Source organism: Acinonyx jubatus, chromosome D4, assembly GCF_027475565.1.
Source record: "Acinonyx jubatus isolate Ajub_Pintada_27869175 chromosome D4, VMU_Ajub_asm_v1.0, whole genome shotgun sequence".
In the NCBI taxonomy this organism is placed as follows: domain Eukaryota; kingdom Metazoa; phylum Chordata; class Mammalia; order Carnivora; family Felidae; genus Acinonyx; species Acinonyx jubatus.
Window position 1 is genome coordinate 61,153,712 of NC_069391.1, and position 24,743 is coordinate 61,178,454.

The 24,743-nt window shown below is 38.3% G+C and overlaps 1 long non-coding RNA gene and 1 pseudogene across 11 annotated transcripts in view; one reads left to right on the top strand and one right to left on the bottom strand.

Moving 5' to 3' along the window:
• Positions 1 to 22,129, bottom strand: part of LOC106985311 (uncharacterized) — a 57,387-nt gene extending 35,258 nt beyond the window's left edge. For 2 of the 11 annotated variants that reach the window (XR_003416537.2, XR_003416540.2), the window contains exons 1-4: positions 21,886 to 22,047; positions 16,829 to 16,920; positions 2,662 to 2,723; positions 1,906 to 2,075 (exon numbers count right to left, since the gene is read on the bottom strand). This is a non-coding gene — a long non-coding RNA (uncharacterized LOC106985311). Of the gene's footprint in view, positions 1 to 1,093; positions 1,446 to 1,905; positions 2,076 to 2,661; positions 2,724 to 16,828; positions 16,921 to 21,885 lie in introns of those variants that run through there. The other 9 variants (XR_003416549.2, XR_003416548.2, XR_008291194.1 and 6 more) reach the window with 9 other exon arrangements.
• On the top strand, positions 9,480 to 10,494 carry LOC113595890 (density-regulated protein-like; annotated as a pseudogene).
• Positions 22,130 to 24,743: the final 2,614 nt, after the last annotated feature.

A 24,743-nucleotide genomic window follows, 5' to 3' on the forward strand; every position in this document is an offset into this window, starting at 1 on the left:
CAGGTCTCATCAGCCTTGGAGCTCTGGAATGCAGAGATCATGTCATGTGGTGAGTCTCCCTCAGGCCTGGGGTCTCTGCAGCCTCTGTGAAGTGGTAATGTCATAGATGGGCTTACATATCTTTCTTTGGACCTTTTTCAAGGGGGCACTTAAGCAATGGCTGTGCTGTAAGTTTAGGGGAGGGCAAGAGCCATCTGCTGGAAGCACCTGTATGGAGCATGTTCTATCCCCACAAATGGAGCCTTCAAAAAGGGAACCTGAACAGGAACATTATCAGGAATGTTTGGAGCCCACTGTGGGCTGAAATTGAAAGAATTTAAGTGCAGGTGCACTCTGGTTCCATTCACTGTATCAAAGTCAGGTTGTTGCAGCCTTTGGTTTTGCACTTCGACACCAGCCTTTCAAGGTGTCAAATTTAGAACTTTTGTGCTGTCAGAGGCAGCTGGCTCAACATCCAAATGTTCAGCAAAGGTAAAATGAATTTTCATAACTGCCTGACAGTGTCTCAACTGCCAGTCCCTGTGGGACTTTCTTCTGTAGTGTTCCCACCTAAGAAAGATTAGCCCAATCTTAATGCTAGTCAACAGATTTGGGCAGAGTCCAATTGCTGTTTCCTATTTCAAGTTATATTGTACTTTGGTGAAAAGACTCCATTTCAATGCTACAAAACTCTAATTTCAGCTTAGTTGAAAACTTATGTGGTCTCTACACCCATATGTTTTCTTGGTTTTGAAGGGAACAGTGAAGATAAAGGGAGCATGATACTCATGGTTACACACTCACAAAACTTTGAATTTTTCCTATACTAGCACATAATTGGGTATATTCCTAATAAGGAGCACATTACCAGGGTTCGTTCATTCTTTTTCTTTCTTTCATTTTATTTTTTTCAATATCAGACTTCTAACACTACTTAGGAGGTCGGGTGACATGAGTGATTGTAATAACAGCAATGAGTAATAAAATGTAATTAAATCTTAGTAAATATATACATATATATATATATATACACACACACATATATACATGTGTATATATATATACACACACACACATATACATATATATATGTGTATATATATATATATATATATATATATATATATATTTAAGGTTTTTAAGTAATCTCTATACCCAACATGAGGCTTCAACTCACAACCCCAAAATCAAGAGCTACACACTTTACTGACTGATCCAGCCAGGTACTCCCTTATTAAACACTGTTATGAAAATTTAAAAAGAAAGGATAGAAGGAAGGAAGTGAGGGAGGGAAGGAGGAAGGAAAGAAAACTAAGGGGCAACTGGGTGGTTCAATGGCTTAAGCTTCTGACTTCAGCTCAGGTCGTGCAGCGTTGGTGGTATAGTGGTGAGCATAGCTGCCTTCCAACTTCAGCTTAGGTCATGATCTTCTAGTTTGTGAGTCCAAGCCTGCATTGGGCTTGCTGCTGTCAGCATAGAGCCTGCTTCAGATCCTCTGTCCCCCACACCCTCCTTGCCCCTTCCCCACTCTCTCACTCTCTCTCTCTAAAATAAATAAACATTAAAAAAATTTTTTTTAATAAAACTAACATGATTTTAACATTCAATGTCCAGCTAGTTGCCAATTTTTTTCATCTAGTTGACAATGTTAACAGCATATTTCATGTATATCAGGTCTTGGCATACATGTAGAGGACTTTAAATACAATATAAATTAATATTCATAAATGTTTCCAAAGCTTTGCAAACACTGTGCTAAACTAATTCATGAGTGATTCTGGAACCACTCACTGAAATATGAAGAGAAGCAAGAAATGGATGCGCCACACTACTGGCAAATGGTCATTGTTACGTAAGAATCCCTTGCATTCATCTATCTGAAAGGATCTGGCAAAAAAATGTAATTTGCTATGATGTCCTACTTACATGCTTCTGCTTCTCAGAACCTCTCCACTCTACATCTCTGATGTTGGCACAATGTCACAATGCACAACTGGGGAGCCATCATAGCATTTGGATGCAGTCACATTTTCTTTTGAGGACATCAGAATATGTCCAAGATAAGAGATGTCTTGAAGTGTTAATCTCCCTGGGATCTGAAGGGTAGCAGAACACACCACTTCAAAACATATCATTTTGGCATCAGGATTATTTTGAGCTGAAGGCAACTGAGAAGAATCAAGTATAAAAAAAAGCTTTCTTTCCTCCCCCTATTTGCCTAAAAGCAAAACATAAACTCATAAAGGTATTCCCCATCTTCTCTCAACCAGAAAGAACAGAAGTTAATGACCAGAGACAATTCTATACCCTTACCAGCTCGGAGACTACACCAGTGGAATCTCCATGACAAATTTTACTAATTTTATGTTCTATTAGTTCCCCATATATTTGCCTTCCCACAATTTGCTGCCCTAGAAACTCAATTCCTTTGTTTTATCACTTCTCTAAACATTCATTGTTCTTTTGTTAAGATGCTATATAAGCCATGGAGCACCTGGCTGACTCGATGGTAAGAGTGTGTGACTCTTGATCTCAGGGTCATGAGTTTAAGCCCCAAGTTGGGTGTAGAGATTACTAAAAAAAACTTTTTTAATGCTAAATAAGCCCAAGTTCTAATCATCCCTTTGAGTTACTTATCTCTGAGTACTTCCACATATATACACGATTCGCATATTAACAAACTTGTTTTTCTCTTGTTAGTCTGTCTTTCATCAGTCTAATTTGCAGGGCCTCAGCCAGAGAACCTATGATGGTAGAAGGAAAAGAACTTTCACTATCAACAATATCCAAACTATAGAAAGAGCCCAAATGTCCATCGATGGATGAATGGATAAAAAAGATGTGGTATATATACACAATGGAGTATTACTCGGCAATCAAAAAGAATGAAATCTTACCATTTGCAACCACGTGGATGGAACTAGAGGGTATTATGCTAACTGAAATTAGTCAGTCAGAGAAAGGCGAATATCAGATGACTTCACTCATATGAGGACTTTAAGATACAAAACAGGTGAACATAAAGGAAGGGAAGCAAAAATAACACAAAAACAGTGATGGGGACAAAACATAAGAAACTCTTAAATATGGAGAACAAATAGAGGGTTGCTGGAGGGGTTGTGGGAGGGGGGATAGGCTAAATGGGTAAGGGGCATTAAGGAATCTACTCCTGAAATCATTGTTGCACTACACACTAACTTGGATATAAATTTAAAAAATAAATTAAATAAAAAATACAAAAAAAAAAAAAAAGAGGAAAACCATGAAAAGAAGGAGGAGGAGGAGGAGGAGGAGGAGGAGGAGGAGGAGGAGAAAGAGAAGGAAAAGAACTTTCTCCTGCCTCCTACAGGCCTTACAAGTTTAGTGTTTGTGGTATGTGTGGGCCACTAAGTACAGGGCCCTCTTGCTTAGGTCTAAAAGTAAATACTTCCTTATTGGGTTCCTATGATAAGCACCAAATACAGGCCATTTCCCCCCAATGGACTATGTAGTCCAAATGTAACCATGGTAAAAGTATGGCCATTGGAAAAATGAATGCCCCAATAAACCTCAGCAACTCCCTGATGTTGCTATTAACTTAAAAATCACCCTATACTAACTAAACCTTCCAGGTTTCCTTCTGGGATGCCCGGAACTAGTTGATGCAGGAATCTTCTACCAAACTGCCTCCATATAGGACTAATTGCCTGAATTATCACCAAAAGCCTATAGCCTATAGTCCTTAGGAAGTCATACCATAGAAAGGATGCATCCAGAGTACCCAGCTACTCCCTAAAAGATCTGTGCTCCAATGGAAGCCATCTCTTCATGTTAAATGGGCCCCCTAGATGTGTTTTGATGAATTTAACACCTTAATTGCCCCAAACCTAATTTTTCAGTAACTGGAAATATATAAAAACAAGGTAATTTCACACTATTCAAAGAAATTATTAAAGGCCAGGGAGTACAGAACTTGTCGGCTTTTTGGGGGAAAAAAAAGAATCTTAATGTTGCAGGAGTAAATATTAAAATCTAAATATGTGTAAGTGAAAGCTCCGTTTTAACATGTAATCTCTGTTTTGCAGATAAAATAATTTTACCCTCTAAAAACAGTTTATAATGCTACAAATGTGTTACAGTTTCTTAAGTTAAAAATAAATATATGTATGTGTGCATCTATATTTAAGGTCTGAAGAACAACTGCCCATTTGCCAGTCAATTAAAATACATATATACAAATAGGTCTATACATATATTTTCAAAAGTAACATCATGAAGTTTCAATTCATAAATATGTATGAAATGTGAAGAATTTGTTTCTGAATATTTTGCCTGAATGTATTTGTGGATTTATTTAGCCAAAAAGATAACTTACCAGTGTGAAGGACTGTGTCTGATGCTTAATATTCTATGAATTAAATTATTTTATAGTCAACTTTATAAAAGCACATCTTAGGGGTGGGTACCTGGGTGGCTCAGTTGGTTAAGTTACCGACTTCAGCCCAGTCACGATCTCGCCGTTTCCGAGTTCGAGCCCAGCATTGGGCTCGACAGGCTCTGCTGACAGCTCAGAGCCTGGAGCAGGTTTCAGATTCTGTGCCTCCCTCTCTCTCTGCCCCTTCCCCACTCATGCTCTGTCTTTCTCTCTCAAAAAAAAAAAAAAATTAAAAAAATTTATAAATAAATAAAAGCACATCTTAGGCTCAAAAAGAGAAATCTAACTCTGGGTTGGTAAGAACAAGCCATAGGGAAGGAATGGATAAAAAAGCATGGCCCTGAAGCCAGACTCCTAAAGGGGGAAAACTGGGATTTAGACAATCCTACCTGCCTTGAAGGTGGTAGAGTACTAGAGAGAAGGAGCCTAGTTCCTTAAATGAATGCATGGAGCAGAACCTCCACCAATCCATGTTAAGACTGTGATGTGAACAATAAAATTTTATTGTGTTGAGCACCCTAAAATGAGGGGTATTTGCAGTAGTTTGCCTAAAAATTCACACAATTATTACAAACCTAACAGAACTGTTGTCAGGATTGAAGGAAAATAATCTTGCCTAAGAAAAGCAGCTCAGGTTTTAGAAAGATGAATGTCAAATCAATTGCTAGAAGCCAAGCTATCCCAGCCTGAGTGGCAGGGCCTGGGCTGTGGACGGATTGGTGACTGCAGGGCGGCCCACAGACAGTGAAGCTTCTTGTACTCCCACTTTTAGGTAATTTGGCCTTAAAACTATCTGGGGTATTGTCTGTTGGGGAATTGCCCTCAGCAGGCCCCCTGGGAAAAGAACCATTAGGGAAGAAAAATAAGGTTCCGCAAGAAATTGTGCGGCCTTACATTTAGCCCTTGCCATCCCCCATGGAGACTCCTCTACTTACAGGAAGGATAGCCTCATACCTTTGCCAGCAAAGGCAGCCAACTAAGGAGAGACATATGGATTTGAAAGCCCCACTCCGGCAACTAAGGAGTGTATCTCTGGGCACAAGTGACTTCAACCCCTAGGCCCACCTGGCCCCCCGGAGGCATTCCAGATGATGACTGAACCTAGTCAGTTAAGGTATAAAATGGTTCACTGGTTCCTAGGTGCATTGTCTCTCTGAGAATGTATGGGGCATGGGTTTCTAAGGCTTTTTCAGCCCCTTTCTGGCACCTCGGACCGAGGCGAACACATTGTTCTTCTGGCCTCATGTGGTTAGGAGGTCATGTCCCTGTAACTGTTCCACTTGAGGTGTTGAGAAATGGAGGGCCTTTCACGAGAACAGCAAAGCGAATGCTTTGTAGATTATAGGTAAATGCAGATGCATAATGGAATAATGTAAGAAATTAATCTATAATCAAAGGGTATGCGGGAAAGTTAGGGGAAAATCACCATGTTATTTCTTAAAGGTTGTTTACACATAGGAACATTTTTTAAATTAGGTAATGTTAGAAAAACATAGATGACGTATGTTACAAGGAAATCACTAGCATATATAATGCATGTTTACTACAATAAATCGGCCAGTTCAACACACTGCTGTTGTCTGTGTCCATTTTTATTTTTTGTTTTTATTTTAGTTTTTTATTCTAGTTATTTATTTTTAGTTTTTTATTTTAGTTTTAGTTTTTTATTTTAGTATTTTATTTTCTAGTTTTTTATTTTAGTTTTGTTTTATTTTCACCGACGCCGTTCTTCCTTTGGGAACCCCTGGACCTGCTGGAGCTGGACTCTGGCAATCAATGAGTCCTCTTTTCTATGCTAAATGATTCATTAATAAATCATACTGGCTCCCTAAAATAATTGTTCCAAATTAGGGAATTTAGCGTTAAATACTCATCAAATTTCAAAAGGTGATCAAATACATTATAATGAATCTAGGAAATTTAATATTTTAATTTTTAAAAATTAACTGTGTGTTTGCTCTGTTGTGATTAGTACAGTCTGTACACAGTGAAAAATTGAAATTTGGGGGCATGGCACATTTGGTTGATCCATGCAAGAACTTGCATTCCTGAAGTAATACAGAATAGCTAAAGGTTTAAGTAAATATAATATAAAATATGGGATTTCAGTCAAATGTATTATAATTAATGTATATCTTTAAAAAAAACCATACATTTCATGAATTTGCTTTAGCAAAACTCAAGAATAAAACCACCCAAGTGTTTTTAACTTAGAATTTTGTAACTTTTCCGGGCTCCTGGGTGGTTTAGTCCAACTCTTGGTTTCGACTCAGGTTATGATTTCATGGTTCATGAGTTGAAGCCACACATCGGGCTCTGTGCTACCAATGCAGAGCCTGCTTGGGTTTCTCTCTCTCCCCATCTCTCTGCCTCTCCCTCATTCGCACTCTCTCTCTTAAAATAAATAAATAAATAAACTTTATTGGAAAAAAAAAAGAATTGTGTACATTTTGATTCAGGTCTCAAAACTACAATCTGTTTTAAGGAAATAATCCTACGGAGCAATGTGGGAGTTTAGAGGTTCCTTTTTATTTTTTTTTATTAAATTTTTTTAATGTTTATTTTGAGAGAGGGAGAGAGAGAGAAAGAGAGAAAGGGAGACAGAACATGAGCAGGGGAGGGGCAGAGAGAGAGAGAGACAGAATCGTAAGCAAGCTCCAGGCTCTGAGCTGTCAGCATAGAGCCTTACACGGGGCTGGAACTCATGAGCCATGATATCATGACCTGAACCGAAGTCAGACATTTAACCAACTGAGCAACCCAGGCGCCCCTTTAGAGGTTCCTTTTAATGCCATGATTTCTAGAGTTGTTTAGGCCTTTGAACAATTTATGAAAGCAGTAAAAGGGGTTTGTAAGACTTCCCCTGAATTTCAAAAAGTTTACTAGGTATTGTGGTATAAATGAACGCGCACTGACCGTGAGTATGACAGATGTGAGTTCTTTAGTCAACTTGCTCTTTGATAAAAAGTCAATAGGGGCACCTGGGTGGCTCAGCTGGTTAAGGGTCTTACTTCGGCTCTCATCATGATCTCAGTTTTTGAGTTCAAGCCCCATGTAGGGCTCTGTGCTGACCATTCAGAGCCCAGAGCCTGCTTCTGATTCTGTGTCTCCCTCTCTCTCTACCCCTCCCCCACTCGCACTCTGTCTCTAAAGTAAATAAACATTAAAAAAATTTTTTTTAAATCAATTATTTCACTACAATTTCTCATATGTAAAATAGTGTTAGGAATACTAACTCAAATTTCCTTTGTCAATTCCACTTCAGTAAAGATGAGGGGCAAAAAGTAAAGAATACTTAACTCAAGGGTGCTGGGTGGCTCAGGCCATTAAGCATCTGACTTATGCTCAGGTCATGATCTCATGGTTCATGAGTTCAAGCCCTGCATTGGGCTCTCTGATGTCAGCACAGAGCCTGCTTCAGATTCTCTGTCTCCCTTTCTCTTGGCCTCTCTCATGCTCTCTTCTCTCTCTCTCAAAAATAAATAAAAACATTTTTTAAAAGAAAAGAATGCTTAACTCAAAGGATTGTGGTAAGACTTATATAAGATAATGTTTTTAGAGTCTGGCATATTGAAAATATACAATAAATGGTTTTTCTCTCCCTCTCTCCAATAAAAACTATAGGCAACATTTACTAACTAGAAGGATGGATAAGATAACCTGAGTTACTTTTTTTAAATTGCTATTACAGCAGTTCAATATGAGATAATTTCCTTCAGAAATATTATTATACTGTTATTATTCTAAAGTCCTATTTTGGCAGTACTATATGTATATGATGAAAATATCTGAAAAACAATTTCTTTCTAACATTGTGTTCCTTTTGGTAACCAAATTGTCTTAGAATCTATGCATAACCATAAAAAACATCAATAAAAATGGTCCTTGGGATAGAGAACCACAGGATTAGTATGTCAGCATGTATTCTCAAAAATGAACACTAGATGGCAGCTTTTAGACAAGATCGTCTGGGTAAAATGACCCATTTTTCTCCACTCCTGACAAAACCTAAGCCAAGTCTTCTTTGAGCATAGAATCTTTCTTACCCAGGGGATCCTGCTTCCAGGGGCCTTCCCACTTGCCTCCATCAAGACAGCAGTTACTAACCTTAAAAATGAAACATCTGTAGAGGATTATGTAGAGAAAAGATTAAATAAACAATAACAAACTAACCTCTAAGCCTGTCCTTGTTTTATACTTTATAAAGTCCCTCCATTATACTTTACTTTCCTTTTTAAAGAATCAATACAAGGTGATTTCATCTCTGCGGTGATGAAGAGGGTAGAGCAGGGGGAGAAAGGAATCTTCCTCAATCAATTCTAAAGACCTCTGTTCATTATAACAGCAAGTTTTTCACCTTGTACTTGTTCTTTTTAAAAAATCTTTCTACTCTACTTTTCTTTCAACAAGTCAAGTGTTTACAGTGTAAGATTTGGTATATGTATCAGTCTGTCACTAAGGGTGGGAGATTAGAAAATATATTTGGTTAAGTTCACCACCACAGGCTCATGAGGGAAATAAGACAGCAGCATAAATTTCAGAGTAAGGCACCCTTTCTGGCATGTACATTTTATAAGCACAGCACCGAAGTCTTATTAAGTAGCATTTTATCATCTTATATTAGGGTAAGGAAAAAGGAAGTGCACTACTATGAGTCCCTACTACATAATGGGTGCTTTACAAAGCCTGCACCATATTAGGTAATTAATACCTTTTACTCATTTTTTGAGATGAGGAATGTTTTTTAGGAAGATTAACTAAAAGGCCCAAAGTAACACACAGGATGGTAACATCAGGAACTGATATTAAGTCTGCCTTTTTTTTTTTTATTATTATGTTTGTTTATTTTGAGAGAGAGACAGAGACAGAGTGCAAGTGAGGGAGGGGCAGAGAGAGAAGGAGACACAGAATCCGAAGCAGGTTCCAGGCTCCCAGCTATCAGCGCAGATCCCTATGCAGGGCTCCAACCAACAAGCCGTGAGATCATGACCTAAGCCTAAGTCAGTGGCTCAACCGACTGAGCCACCAGGTGCCCCAGACTGCTTCTTAAAGAAGGCACTGTGAGTGAGATGTTAATTCTGATAACTTGAATTCATTTCTGCCTTAGGAAGATTTTTTTTCTCCTTAGCAACAGTTCCTTCTGTATCCTAGACAAGGGTCAAATTACAGTGGAGCTGGCAGTAGAGGCAGCAGGGGTTGCGTGACCACCTGGGTTTTTGAGATGCCTGCTGATATTTCTGAATCTGGTAGGCATGATTGCAAAGGAGAGCTGGGCAAATACCAAGTTAGATGCAGACTACCCACTTTAAGTCCTCTACTGTGGAGTCTGTTCATTACCAACAGAGTACTGTGAATATATGCCTGATGTCGCTAAATGTGAACAGTGGTTAGAGAATTTTCCAAATGAGTTTGCAAAACTTAACTATAGAAAATTCACCCAAACAAGAGGCTGGAACTAGTGAGGGTCAAGGCACACCAGGGGAAGAAGAAGAGAAGAAAAAGCAGAAGACAGGTGGAAGGGGTCAAATAAAGCAAAAAAAGAAGAATGTACCACAAAAGGTTATGATAGCCAAAATTCCCAGAGCAAAGAAGAAATATGTAACGAGAGTATGTGGCCCTGCAACTTTTGAAATTGATCTAAAAGAAGTACAAAGATTTTTTGCTCAAAAATTCTCCTGTGGTATCTCAGTAACAGGAGAGGATGAAATCATCATTCAGGAAGACTTTACAGATGACATCATTGATGTCATTCAGGAAATATGGCCGGAGGTGGTGAATGATGGTAGTATCGAAAATCTTGGAGAAGTAAAGAAGTGATTTTGAAAATTTGTCCCTATTTAATGATTTGAACTGAGAGTAGATATGGCCAAAGGGAGAGAGGCCTTTTAAAAATATATATATTTATCCTACAGTAAAACTGTAGACTACTCTCACCCTTGGCATTTTCACTGTTCTGTATAAGGCTGCGTGTTCTTTTAATTGCCAAAGTCTAAAAAACAGGGGAGACTGTCATGCTTGCGCATGAAATAGAATTTAGTCAAATAAAAATTTTTGGTCATTTAGTACTGACTTTTTCTCTTTTTAACTTTTTATTTTTGGAAAAACAGTAGATTTTTTTGTGCAAAGCTTTTCTGTTTATTATCTTAAAATAATCATGATTTAATGAGTTAATTTTCTTAAAATAATCATGATTTAATTAAATCATGATTTGAAGCTGAGTAATGTTTTAAAGAATTTGAATTTTGGCTTAATCATCATTAATATTGTCTCCTTGCTTCTTTGGTGTGATAGTTTTGAGATGCTTGGGCATCTAATAGATTTGTGGTTGAATTTCCTTCACTGATACCAAGTTCACTTCGTGATCACAGTAAATTAATGTTGGTAGGAGTTGTTCACGTTCTGGAGATTATTTGGTAAAGTATACTAAAGCCTTAAAACCATCTGCAGTCTGACCCAGTAAGCTACTTAGTTGACATTATCCTAAAGATAGAATCATTCTTGCTTAAAACCGTGGGTGAGGATGTTCACCACAATGTTACTCATAAAAAAACTGCAACTGATGTAAATGAACAATTGAGAAATGGTTAGAGAATGATGGTGTACCATATGGTAGATTATTCATATATTTTTAAATATTTTCCAAGAATACTTTGGAAACATGTTTGGTAATGTTAAATAGGGGGGAAGACCCCAAATCCATTTTATACATTACTATCACCATTGTTTTGAGTGAAAGGCCATTCAGAGATGCTGTGAGTTCTTGTTCTAGCTATAAATTCTGAAAATAAAATTCTACCCAATTGGAAAGAATATACATCCATGCTCTCTCTCTCTATATATATATAGGTAGTCTGAGAAATAACAATTGAAATAAGTCTTTCTCACAAGAGAAACAGTGACAATGAATTTTAATGAATGCACTAAATGAACTTAAACTTTGCACTTAATAAAGGTCTCAAGTCAGGTGCTACAAATTGAAAAGAAGACTCCTGGTATTTTAAATTGCTATAGACACCTTTAACAAATTTAGAACCCATTGTTTATTGCCCTACAAATTACAACCTTGAATGAATAAGTGGTGTTTTTCTTAAATACTTAAAATCTTAGAAAAAATGTGTAATAAAGATAAATTAAGAAAATGAAATTCTGTATTAACTGTGAATTTTACTAAATATGAGTATCTAATGAAGCAAATTTATCCATCAAGACCATTTGATATGTATTGTGTATGTATTCTGTTGGTGCTAGAAGGTATCTATGTACCTGTATCAACCATGTGACTTCATATAAAGATTCTCAATGTTCACAGTTCTTGGCAAATGCAGTTTTAATACATATAAAGCCAGCAGTGGATGTTACTGCAGGATAATGGAGGATTAAAATTGTCCTTGTGTAAAAAAAAAAAAAAATTTTAGTGGACTTTGTTACAGAATGGCAATGTTATCTTCTTGTTTTGTATTAATTTTCCAGATATTGAATTCTCTGCTTTTACTGTTTTATTTCAACTAATTGTTCCTGACCTTTCTCATTCTGCCATCTGATCATAGGGTACGTTAGTTTCCTAGGGCTATATAGTAAATACTACAGACTGGGTGGCTTAAAACAACAGAAATTTATTCTCTCACAGTTCTGGAGGCCATAAGTCAAACATTGAGGCATCAGCAAGGTCACACCAACTCTAAAGTCTCTAGGGAAGAATCCTTCCTTGACTCTTCCAGCTTCTGGTGGTTGCTAGCAAATTTTGGCATTCTTGCCAGATGACAGCATCACTCCTATCTCTGTCCGTCTTCCCTCTGTGTATATCTGTGTCCAAATTCCCCTCTTAGGACACCAGTTGCTCTAATCCAGCATAATCTCATTTTAACTTGACTACATCTATAAAGACCCTATTTCCAAATAAAGTCACACTTACAAGTTCCAGGTGGACATGGATTTGAGAGATATACTATTCAACCTAGTACATAACATTTGTTTTTAGTTTCTTCATACTCTGCTTTAGGGTCTGTTTCTAGTTAAACCTGGAATAATCGCAATGAACAGGACTACTCTTTCAACTTCCTTCTGTGGTCTTCCAACTTCCATCTACAATCTATGATTTGTGAGTGGCTGGTATCACTATCTTGCCTAGTGAAGCATTTCTGTCTTCATGTTCTAATAGAGCTTGGGCCCTGATTCTCTATTGCTTATTTCAGTATATACATAAAGTTTTTTCATTACTTTTGTCCTCAGTTTCAGAATTCATCTCAAAATAACTGTTCCAATTCTCTTTGCAATTTTGTAATCAACAAATCTGTTCTTTCCTTTTGGAGACATCTTTTTTTTAATGTTTGTTTGCTTATTTATTTATTTTGAGAGAGAGAGACAGAGAGAGAAGGGGAGAGGCAAAGAGAGAGGGAGACAGAGAGTCCCAAGCAGGCTCTGTGCTGTCATCACAGAGCCCAACGTGGGGCTCAAACTCACCAACCATGAGATCATGACCTGAGTCAAAAATCAGGAGTTGGATGCTTAACCGACTGAGCCACCTAGGCGCCCCACATCTGGAGACCTCTTATGATCTTCAAGGTTTTACTCAGCTCAATGTGGCTGGTTCATCCCAATTCTCTACTTTCTGTGGCAACTGCTCTATTTTCCAAAACCTGAATTTCTTGCCCCCTACTTTTGAAATAGCTCACATTTGATGGTTTCTTTAACAACTTTTGCTTCATTGATGTTGTGGTCTTAACGTGTTTCCCCCAAAAGTTCTTTTTTTTTTTCAACGTTTATTTATTTTTGGGACAGAGAGAGACAGAGCATGAACGGGGGAGGGGCAGAGAGAGAGGGAGACACAGAATCGGAAACAGGCTCCAGGCTCTGAGCCATCAGCCCAGAGCCCGACGCGGGGCTCGAACTCACGGACCGCGAGATCGTGACCTGCTGGCCGAAGTCGGACGCTTAACCGACTGCGCCACCCAGGCGCCCCTCCCCCTAAAGTTCTTATGTTGAAATCCTAATGCCTGGTGTAGTGGTATTAGGAGGTAGGTCCTTTGGGAGGGGCTTATCCATGAGGTGGAGCCCTCATGAGTAGAACTAATGATCTTATAAGAGAGACCCCAGAGAGCTTGTTTGCCCCTTCCACTAAGAGAGGACACAGCACTAAAGCACAGTTGTAAACCAAGTGACCATATTGGCACCTTGATCTTGGACTTCCCAACTTCCAGAACTGTGAGAAATAAATTACTGTTGTTTATAAACTAGCCAGTCTGTGGTATTTTCTTATGGCATCCGGAATGGACTAAGACAATTAATGACCATTTTTATTTTTATAAATTTTAGTGATTTCTTATGTTTTATCTTTCCAGAAATTTGTAACATTTTTCAGATTTCTTTGCCACTTCTTTCTCAAAGTCCATCCTAAATTTATCTTCCTCTGTCTTATGCCTACTTTCTTAGAGTCCCGAGTACAATTTTAAGCCCAGCCTTCTTAATGAGTTGTAAAAAAAAAAAAAAAAAAAAAAGTGAGTTGTATTCTGAAGTATATTCTGAAGTGGTCATGAACCCAAGGATTTCTTTGTTCCTGTTATCATCTGTTAATGTTTGGACACATTCTTAGGAATTTCTGGGGTTTTTTGTTTTTTTTTTTCTTTCAAGTGAGGTTTATTTTCAACAATTTGAAGTTTAGTTATCTTACATAGTCTATTTTACACACAAAGGAACTTTCTCCAGATTAAAATAATATATTCACCAATCTCCATCAAGGCCATGATAATGAGAGGCTTCAAGGCCACTCCATGAACATCAGATCTAGGTATAAAAGCTACAGAAAGCATAGCCGAGGTTGATTGTTTTCTTTTTGGGCATTCTTCACCTTACCTAACTTCCTATTTAGGTGCCCTAGTGGCCAAATCTTCCTTAACTCAATTTTTGGGATGTTCCTCTGATAGTTCCAACATGGGACACCATTTCCCTCTATGTTTGACTCAGAAAAGGGTTCTTGAACTGCTACTCCTGTGAGGGTCTGTGGTCAAATGCAAACAGGTGGACAGGGGGCAGGACTAGGGGAAGGAGGAAAACATGTAAGTTGAGAGCTTGGGGTATGGCCTCCTCTTTGATCTCTAAGTGCTGTATCCTGTGTCCATCTACCACTACCACCCCTGCCACCCAACCCCAACCCCTCCCCACCCTCTGTCATCCCCATCTCCTCCTCCACCCTGGCATGGTCTGTAGCCTCCTCCCATTCTCCTGCTTCCTTCTACCCCTCCCCCTAGAACACATCCACTCTTTGAGTCTGTATGCCCAAACTTCCCTCATGGAAAATAAAGACTGCCTTACCCAGGAAAAAAAAAAAAAAAAGGCCTTATTTTCAATAGAACAAACACTGGGAGGCCTTGGTTTTTCTTTTTCTAGTCTATCCAGTGCCAATTTACTTTGCTGTTACTTCCTGTTTATTATTTTTCTCATTGTCAGCCATCCAGATATCGTTGGAAATAAGTCTATAGCATTTATTTATCTAATGTGAAATATAACACACATACTGAAAACTACACAGAACTTATATACCATTTAAATACTTATAAAATAGAAACACTTTAGACACTATCCAACACATACGCCTGTTGTGTAAGCACCCTACAACTGCCTCCCTCCCTCCAAGATCACAACTCACCCCTCTCCTCTGGAGAAATTCCACCCTGATTTCACCCTGAATCAATTTCTTGCTTTACTTTCTCCCCTTTTTAGTATCATTACCTTAATGTACCTTATCATACATAAACAGCACAGTTTGGTTGTAACTGTTACTGAAGATTACATATATGAATTATAGTCTATGTATTTTTTTGTCTTACTTATTTCTCTCAACATTGTGATACTTATCCATGTTGCATTTAACTGTAATTTGTTCCTTTTCATTAACATATAATTTTCATATATTTTATGAATATAGCATACTTTCTCCTGTTCATAGATAAAGGGATTATTTGTTTGTAGCTATCAAGAACATTCTTGTCCATGGATCCTGGGGCACAGGTGCTTATGTATCACTCAAGATCTTGTTAAGATGCAGAGTTTAATTCATATGATCTATAGTAAGGCCCAGAAATTTACATTTCTAACAAGTTGCTGGGAAATGCTGAGGTTTCTGGTGTATAGTCTGCAGTTGAGTAGCAAGGGTAAGCGTATAGCTGGGAGTGAAAGTGCTGGGTCCTAGAATATCTGTATATTCAATTTTTTAGAAAATGTCAAGCTGTTTGTAAAATTGTTGCGTCTATTTACACTCTGTCCAGCAGTGTTTGAGTGTTCCTGTTGTTCACCATTCTTGCCAAACACTGGGTACTGTCAGATTCTTAATATTTGTCAATCAGAAGGGTGATTTAAATTTGCCTTTTCTGGATATTTATGAAATTAAAAGGCTTTGTTTATGATCCATTTAGATTTCCTCTTTTTGGAAAATATTTGAAGTTCCCTGCACCACCACCCCATTTTCTTTTCCTCATTGAAAAAACTGCTGTCCCTTTGACCACTGTTAGAGAGGAAAAACTTCCTCCACCCTTTTAAGTTCAGCAACTGGGGATCTGATAATTAAGGTTTATTCATAGGCATATGGTGTTAATAAAGGAGGAATCTAGCTCATTGAACAGTTAGTCAGAGGCTAACCTAATTTAGTAGAGAAAAACAGACTTTGTGGGAAGAATAAAGAGATTTACTTAAGAAAAACAAATGGGTTTTTAAAAAACAATCTGGAAAGAACCTTTGTGATAGTTTGTTTATGCTGCTGTGAGTGGTTTTCCTTACTTTTCATGGCCATAAAACTCTTCTGGGAAAGGGATTTATAGTAGGTTTACTCTTGATTTCTCTCCTTGGGGTAGGCTGACCCTGACAGGGAAATTCTTGCAGCCTCACTTCCCAGAAGTTTCTGCTTTTAGTTAGATAAGGGAAGCTCTGAGAAGGCTTCTTTCTGCACATATTGATTCTCAAATGTCTTCAGCTTAAAATAATCTTCATACTGACCTTGGAGTTCCAAATGGTCCCTATACCATCTTGTAAGTTTCCAAGTATTTTGTTTTCTTCTGGACCTTTATTTTTTAGTATTACTTTTTATAGTATCAGTGCTTTCAAAAGTACTCAGTTTAAATTATTTTTATTTAATTTATTAAAAAGAAAGGGATTTTCTGGTGTCCATTTTCAGTTGAGTCAAATACTGGACACGTGGGGGCGCCTGGCTGGCTCAGTCAGAGGAGCATGCAACTCTCGATCTCAGAGTCATGAGTTCAAGCTCTACTTTGGCTGTAGAGATTACTTAAATACATAAATAAATAATTTAAATAAATAAATAAAAAATACTAGACAGGTAAGCATTCTTATTTTAGCTGAATTGTTAGAGATGCTTTTCAGCAATATAAGTGAGAATGAATCTTTCAAGCACAGCATATTTGTTAGTTTCTGAGATAAATTTCTTACCTTTCTAAAAAGAAAACACCTGGAGTTGGTGAAATCAAAAGCAAAACATCAGAACTTTTGCTTTTCCATTTTTCCTATGAATTTGTCTTGTTCTAGGGGGAAAAAACAAAACAGAGTCAGGGTAATGGATTCCTCTTATAGCTTTATAGTTCGTTTAGAATTTTTAGAACCCACTAAAGGTTTTCTATTTGTTTCCTTTTGCCAAATACCTTTCCCTTTTTGCCATAGCTGATAGAAGCTCAGACTGAAATATGCTCCATCACAGCAAATGAATTAAGCTTGGCAGAAAATTTTCCTTTCAATTTTCCCAATCATATTATCTCTGCTGCAGGTCCTTTTATTAAGAAGCAGCATGTATATTTGGGTACCTGACTCACTCAGTCATTTAAGCCTCTGACTTTGGTTCAGGTCATGATCTCCCAATTCATGAGTTCAGGCCCCATGAGTGCTGACAGCTCAGAATCTGTAGCCTGCTTCTGATTCTGTGTCTCCCTCTCTCTCTGCTCCTCCCATGCATGTGCTCTTTCTCTCAAAAATAAACATTAAAAATTAAAAAAAAAAAGAACTAAAAATACATTAAAAATTAATGAATAAAACAAATCAATAGAAAAATTGACAACGGTTTACACTGAGTTCCCAGAAAAGAAAAAATATACATGGCTCTTAAATATAAGATGCTCATTTCCCAAGAGAAATGAAAATTAAAAATATTATGTGATATCATGACAATCTATCAAGTCATCAAATGAAATAAGTATGCTAACATTTTGTTGATAAGACTATCGGAAAATATATACACATTGGTAGTGGAAATTCAATTAGTATGATGCTTACAGAAGGCAGTTGGCATTTATCTATCAAAATTTCAAATACATATAACTTTTAACACAGAAATGGTCTTTTAGGAATTTGTATCATCATAAATTTGCACAACAATTTTTTTCATTACAGCATTGTTCATAATAGACAATCCCAAATGGCTATCAATAGGGGACTGGTTATAAAAAATTAAAAAAAAAAAAACCACATAGTATAGCCATACCATGGAATCTGTACAGCTGTACAAAAAGTGATAACATTGTATATGCGTATGAATCTCAAAAATGTTTTTATTTTTTATTTATTTTTTTTAAATTTTTTTTAATGTTTATTTATTTCTGAGACAGAGAGAGACAGAGCATGAGTGGGGGAGGGGCAGAGAGAGAGGGGGACACAGAATCTGAAGCAGGCTCCGGGCTCTGGGCTGTCAGCACAGAGCCCGACACGGGGCTCGAAACTCAGACTGCGAGATCATGACCTGAGCCGAAACTGGACACTCAATTGACTGAACCACCCAGGCGCCCCTCAAAAATGTTTTTAAATGAAAAAAAAAGTAGGATGCAGAACATTATGTATATTAGGCTACTCTTTGTGTGTAAAAAAAAGAAAGTAGGAAAATAAGTGTATTTGTATTTCCTTGGCTCCCAACTAGTTGTCTAGCCAACTAGCATAAACTACCATAACCTCCCAACTAGTTGTCTTTGGGATGGGGTGCATTGGAAATTGAGCAAATAGGCTGTAAGGATGTGAAACAGATTTTTCACTATATACTTTTCTACATTTTAATTTTTTAATGATATGACTAAAAGACTTTTACCAAACTTATCTTAAAGATAGACTGGATTTTTAGGGGCACCTGGGTGACTCAGTCAGTTGAGCATCTGACTTCAGCTCAGGTCATGATCTCACGGTTTGTGGGTTCGAGCCCCATGTCAGGCTCTGTGCTGACAGCTCAGAGCCTGCTTCAGATTCTGTGTATTACCAGCATTACCTTGATCCCAAAACCAGACAAAGACCCCACTAAAAAGGAGAATTATGGACCATTTCCCTGATAAAGACAGATGCAAAAATTCTCAACATGGTACTAGCAAATCGAATCCAATAATACATTAAAATAATTATTCACCATGATCAAGTGGGGTTTATTCCTGGACTGCAGGAATGGTTCAATATCCACAAATCAATCAATGTGATAAATAACATTAATAAAAGGATAATAACCACATGATCCTCTCAATAGATGCAGAAAAAGCATTTGACAAAATACAGCATCCTTTCTGGATAAAAACCCTCAACAAAGTCAACAAAGTAGGGATAGAAGGAACAAACCTCAACATCATAAAGGCCATATACGAAAGACCCACAGCTAATATCATCCTCAAGGGGGAAAAACAGAGCTTTCCTCCTAAGGTCAGGAATACGACAGGAGGGTCACCTGGGTGGCTCAGTTGGTCAAGTGTCCAGCTTCGGCTCAGGTCATAATCTCATGGTTCATGAGTCTGAGCCCTGCATTGGGGCCTAGTGGGCCCAGCTCAGAGTCTGGAGCCCACTTTGGATTCTGTCTCCTTCTCTCTCTGCCCAGCCCCCATTTGCATTCTCCCTCCCTCCCTCCCTCCCTCCCTCCCTCCCTCTCTCTCTCTCTCTCTCTCTCTCTCTCTCTCTCTCTCAAAAATAAATAAACATTAAAAATATATATTTTTTTAAAAAAGGAATATGACAGATATGTCCACTCTCACCACTGTTGCTCAACATAGTACTGGAAGTCCTAGAGTCAGCAATCAGACAACAAAAAGAAATAAACAGCATCCAAATCAGTATGAAATAAGTCAAACTTTCACTCTCTACGTGGAAAACCTGAAAGACTCCACCAAAAGACTGCTAGAACTGATCCATGATTTTAGCAAAGTTGCAGGATATAAAATCAATGTACAGAAATCTGTGGCCATTTCTATACACCAATAATGAAGCAGCAGAAGGAGAAATCAAGGAATTAATCCCATTTACAACTGTACCAAGAACCATAAAATACCTAGGAATAAACTTAACCAAAGAGGTAAAATATCTGTATCTGGAAACTATAGAAAGTTTATGAAAGAAATTGAAGAAGACACAAATGGAAAAACATTCCATGCCTCTGGATTAGAAGAACAAATATTGTTAAAATGTCAATGCTATCCAAAGCAATCTACACATTCAGCTAATCCCTATCAAAATAACACCATCATTCTTTACAGAGCTAGAAAAAACAATTCTAAAACTTGAATGGAACCAGAAAAGACCCCGAAGAGCCAAAGTAATGTTGAAAAACAAAACCAAAACTGGAGGCATCACAATTCTGGACTTCAAGCTGTATTACAAAGCTGTAATCAAGACAGTATGGTACTGGCACAAAAACAGACATAGATCAATGGAACAAAATAGAGAATAGAGAACCCGGAAATGGATACAGAAATGTATGGCCAACTACTCTTCCAAAAAGCAGGAAAGAATAGCCAACGGATAAATGACATTCTCTTCAGCAAACAGTAATCTACAGAAGAAAGAACCTGGAACAATTTCTAACACCATACACAAAAATAAACTCAAAATGGATGAAAGACCTAAATGTAAGGAAACCACCAAAATCCTAGAGGAGAAAACAGGCAACAACCTCTCTGCCCTTGGCCACAGCAACTTCTTACTAGACGTGTCTCTGGAGGCAAAGGAAACAAAAGTAAAAATGAGCTATTGGGACCTCATCCAGATAAAAAGCTTTTGCACAGCAAAGGAAACAATAAAACTAAAAGGCAACCAACTGAATGGTAGAAGATATTTGCAAATGACAAAGGGTTAGTATCCAAAATCTGTAAAGAAATGTATCAAACTCAACACCCACAAAACAAATAATCCAGTGAAGAAATGGGTAGAAGATATGAACAGACACTTTTCCGAAGATTACATCTAGATGGCTAACAGATACATGAAGATGCTTAACATCACTCATCATCAGGTAATACAAACCAAAACCATGAGATATCATCTCACACCTGTGAGAATGGCTAAAATTAACAACTTAGGAAACAATCAAAGCTAGAGAGGAGGAAGAGAAAGGGGGACACTTCTGCACTGTTGGTGGGAATGCAAACTGGTGCAGCTGCTCTGGAAAATACTATGGAAATCCCTCAAATAATTAAAAATTAAGCTACCCTGCAACCCAGCAATCGTAATACTAGGTATTTATCCAAAGGATACAGGTATGCTGTTTCGGAGGGGCACATACATCCCAATGTTTATAGCAGCACTATCAACAATAGCCAAATTATGGAAAGAGCCCAAACATCCAACGACTGAATGAGTGCATGTAGAAAGTGTGGTGTGTGTACACAATGGAATATTACGATCAAAATGAATGAAATCTTGCCATTTGCTACAACCTGGTTGGAACTAGAACATACTATGCTAAGTGAAATAAGTTAAAGACAAATATATGATTTCACTCATATGGGAATTTAAGAAGCAAAACAGATGAACATACAGGCAAGAAAAATAAGATAAAAACAGAGAGGGAGGCAAAACATAAGACTCTTAAATACAAAATCTGAGGGTTGCTGGGAGGGGGGTGGGGGCATGATGGGCATTAAGGAGGGTATTGTTGAGATGAGCAGTAGGTGTTATGCGTAATGAATCACTAAATTCTACTCCTGAAACCATTATTACACTATTTTTTAACTAACTTGGAATTAAATAAAATTTTAAAAATGTTATCATGTCAAATCAAGTCAAATACCATGAAAAGATGGGGGATGCCAAATACAATGGTAAACACCTAAAGATGGCAACGGTGGATTAGTCCTAGCACCATGAGATTACGATGGAAATCACGGACAAGATAGAAGGTATTTCCTGAACTGGGTAGCTAAAAATCTAAAACAAACAAACAAACAAACAAAAACAGGCCAACTTAGATTTACATTAGTGGAAGAGAGGGTGGATTGTGGTTCTCCTGAGTGAGAGAATACATTCGTGTGGCGCAGGCTCACACCCAGGATAACCCAACGGAAAGGGAAGATGACAGCGACATAGCTGCATCACGGGTCACTAGCACGCGCGCTCCCCACTCGAGTTCTGGCTCTGAGAGAACACCCAACGCAGGACCGATTCCCCAGCTGCGCCGCCCTGCCCACTGCACCCTTACTTGAACCCTGGGGTGGGGGTGGGGGCGACCTCTATAGTCTCAGCAGATGAGGGTGAACAACTACCCTTGGTCGCCAGCTTCCGGACCACCTTCTCAAGAGCCCAAAGAAGCGCGCCTTTCCGACTCCGGAGGAAGAAATGGTGAACGAGGTGTTCAGGAGACAAAGCTGGCGGCAGTCGTATGCTGCGCATGCGCTACTAACGGGGAAACCAAAGTGGGAAAAGAAGCGGTAAAGACATTCGCCCCCTAGAGGCTAGTAGTCTCCAAAGTCGCAAGCGACGTGGCAGTCACGTGACAGCTGAGCCAGAAGTCTGTCATATGACACACACGCACACACACGCCTCAGTAAAGGGACCAGTGGGAGAGTAGCAGTGAGTCACGTGAGTCTCTGATAGGTTTCAGGCCCTGGGCCAGGTTCTGTTACCTTCAGCGTCACCGAAAACCGGCGCCATCCTCTAGCATTTTCTTGTTCCTCTAAGATGGGACGGCCCCCGTTCTTAATAGAGGGGAGAGATTTTGAGCAGGCGGAATGAACAGGTGCATACGTCACTGTGGAGAACCCCTTACTGACGCACTAAGCCCCCAGGGTATGGACAAGTGTCCCACAATGCAATACGGCTCGTTGCGGTCTTATGGGTATTCGGCTGCGTGGTGACGTCAGAACGCGGCTTCTGCAGAAGGGGTTTTGAGGCCCCGCTGCGCCCGACGTGGTTACACCGTCACTTCCTAGACGGAAGTGACTTGTTTTGTGCGCATTTTCCTGTGTTGTGGCTTCAGTTTTCTGCAGTTGGCTTACCGGAATTGAGAAGTCCTGGGCCGGTACTTCTTTGCTTGCGTACAGGGAAATAGAAAACCGAAATCGTTTAAAAACAAATTGAAAAAGTAGTGCAAAGGCTACCCACAAAGACGACTCCAGACTACCCTGATTTCCTTGGGAAGTTAAACCAAACATATTACCAGGATAACTTTTCTGTCTTAATGAGATATTTACAAACTGGGGAAAGGGAGACAGTCACAGGGAACACTTCAACTTTTTATGAGGCACAGAATAACCCTGATGGGGAAACCTGACAGGCACCAAGTTAAAGGAAAATTATATTCCAGTTTTGCTCATGAATGTAGATTCAAAAATCCTTAAAATATTAACTAAATCCAGGATTGTATAGAAAGAACAATACATTACAAGCAAGTTAGGTTGTTTTAACATCAAAATTCAAGGTACTAATGGTTAATGTGGAGAATGTCCTCTAAAAAAAATGTAGAAGAAATGAAACATTTATGAGAAATGTTCATGAAAAACCAGGAATAACGGGGAAATTAACATGATAATCTTCAAATTTTAAAGCTTTCTCTTCCTTACAATTTTGTGTTAACTAACCTGGGTTCTTTGACAATACAGAGTTTCCTCCAGTCTGGATTTTGCCAATTGCATGTATATGGAGCATTTCAACATGTTCCTCTCTCCTATTTCCTGCATTGGTAGTTGTGTTGTTTTATTTCTTTAAACATAGTAATCATAGTTCTTTTGTAATCTGTATCATAATTCTAATGTCTCAATTATTTTCTGGTTTATTTCTGCTGCCTGATATTTTTGCTGTGTGTTGTTTGTGGTGTCTAGTTTCCTTGTATGTTTACTTCTTATCCTTGAAAAACTATTTGTGAAGGAAAGTATTTGTGGCTTCTTGGGGGGGGGAAATGATTTTTGTTTGCTCCTGCTAAGTGCCTTGAGGCTTTCTTAACGTTTATTTTTGAGAGAGAGAGAGAGAGAGAGACAGAGTGTGAGTGGGGGAAAGGGCAGAGATAGACGGAGACACAGAATCTGAAGCAGGTTCCATGCTCTGAGCTGTCAGCACAGAGCCCCAAATGGGGCTCAAACTCACAAAACGTGAGATCATGACCTGAGTCAAAGTTGGATGCTTAACCAACTGAGCCACCCAGGTGCCCCAGGGCTTTCTCAGTAAGACCTGTTTTCATGGATTGAGGTTCCTTGAGTCATTGCTAACCCAGGCTACAAATCTAAGCAGGAGCTGTGTGGTGACCATATCTGCTCAAAAATGGGATAGGGAGAAATGCTTTTATTTTTTTTCTCCTATTATAGTCCATGTAAAAAACAACATTTTCTAAAGTTCTTGGGTACTGGTTCACCCTTATCCTTACGGTATAGCCTATGGAGTCCCAAACTAATATAGGAAGAGTCCACCTAAAGCATTTTCACCTTGGGTAGCCCTGGACCTTGTCTGCTCTTTCCATGCCCAGTGAACCTACTAAAAACAATGCTAGATGTCCCTGTCTAGAAAATGTCCTCAAGGCAAGAGTAGCTTTTGTGCTCTTGTACTCCACCTTTTCTGGGCTTCCACCTTTTCTTAGCTTTTGGCCTAATAGTTTTTACTATCTTGTCAGCAATTTTGTGCCTTGGAGGAATTTTTATATATGTATATAGTTCATTCAGCATCTTTATTCATTATCTATGGACATATTGGTCTGAATAACCTAGCCCATCATAAATGGAAATAGAAATTTAAGATTTAATTCATTTTCTTCATTCTCTTAACTTTTATGTCTCAAGACACCGTACTGAATGTTACAATCTTGCATCACACTTTTTTTCTTGCCCGTGTGCTTTATAGGCTATTGCATCATTTTCTTTTAACATTAAATTTTGATATGGAGATTGCTAACAGCCTGATTTACCCTATCCTTTATAGTTGACATGCTCTTTTTGTATGGATAAACCTTGAAAAAAAGTTTTTTTCAAGCCAAACTTGAAGAAAATTTATCATGGTGAGTCTCCCTCAGAAAATAAGGCAAAAAAAAAAAAAAACACAACAAAACAAAACGAAAAACAAAACAAAAAACCTCCAGCTACCAAAGAGAATGCAGTAAATCAGCTACATTTCTTTTGTTCTAGATATATATATATAT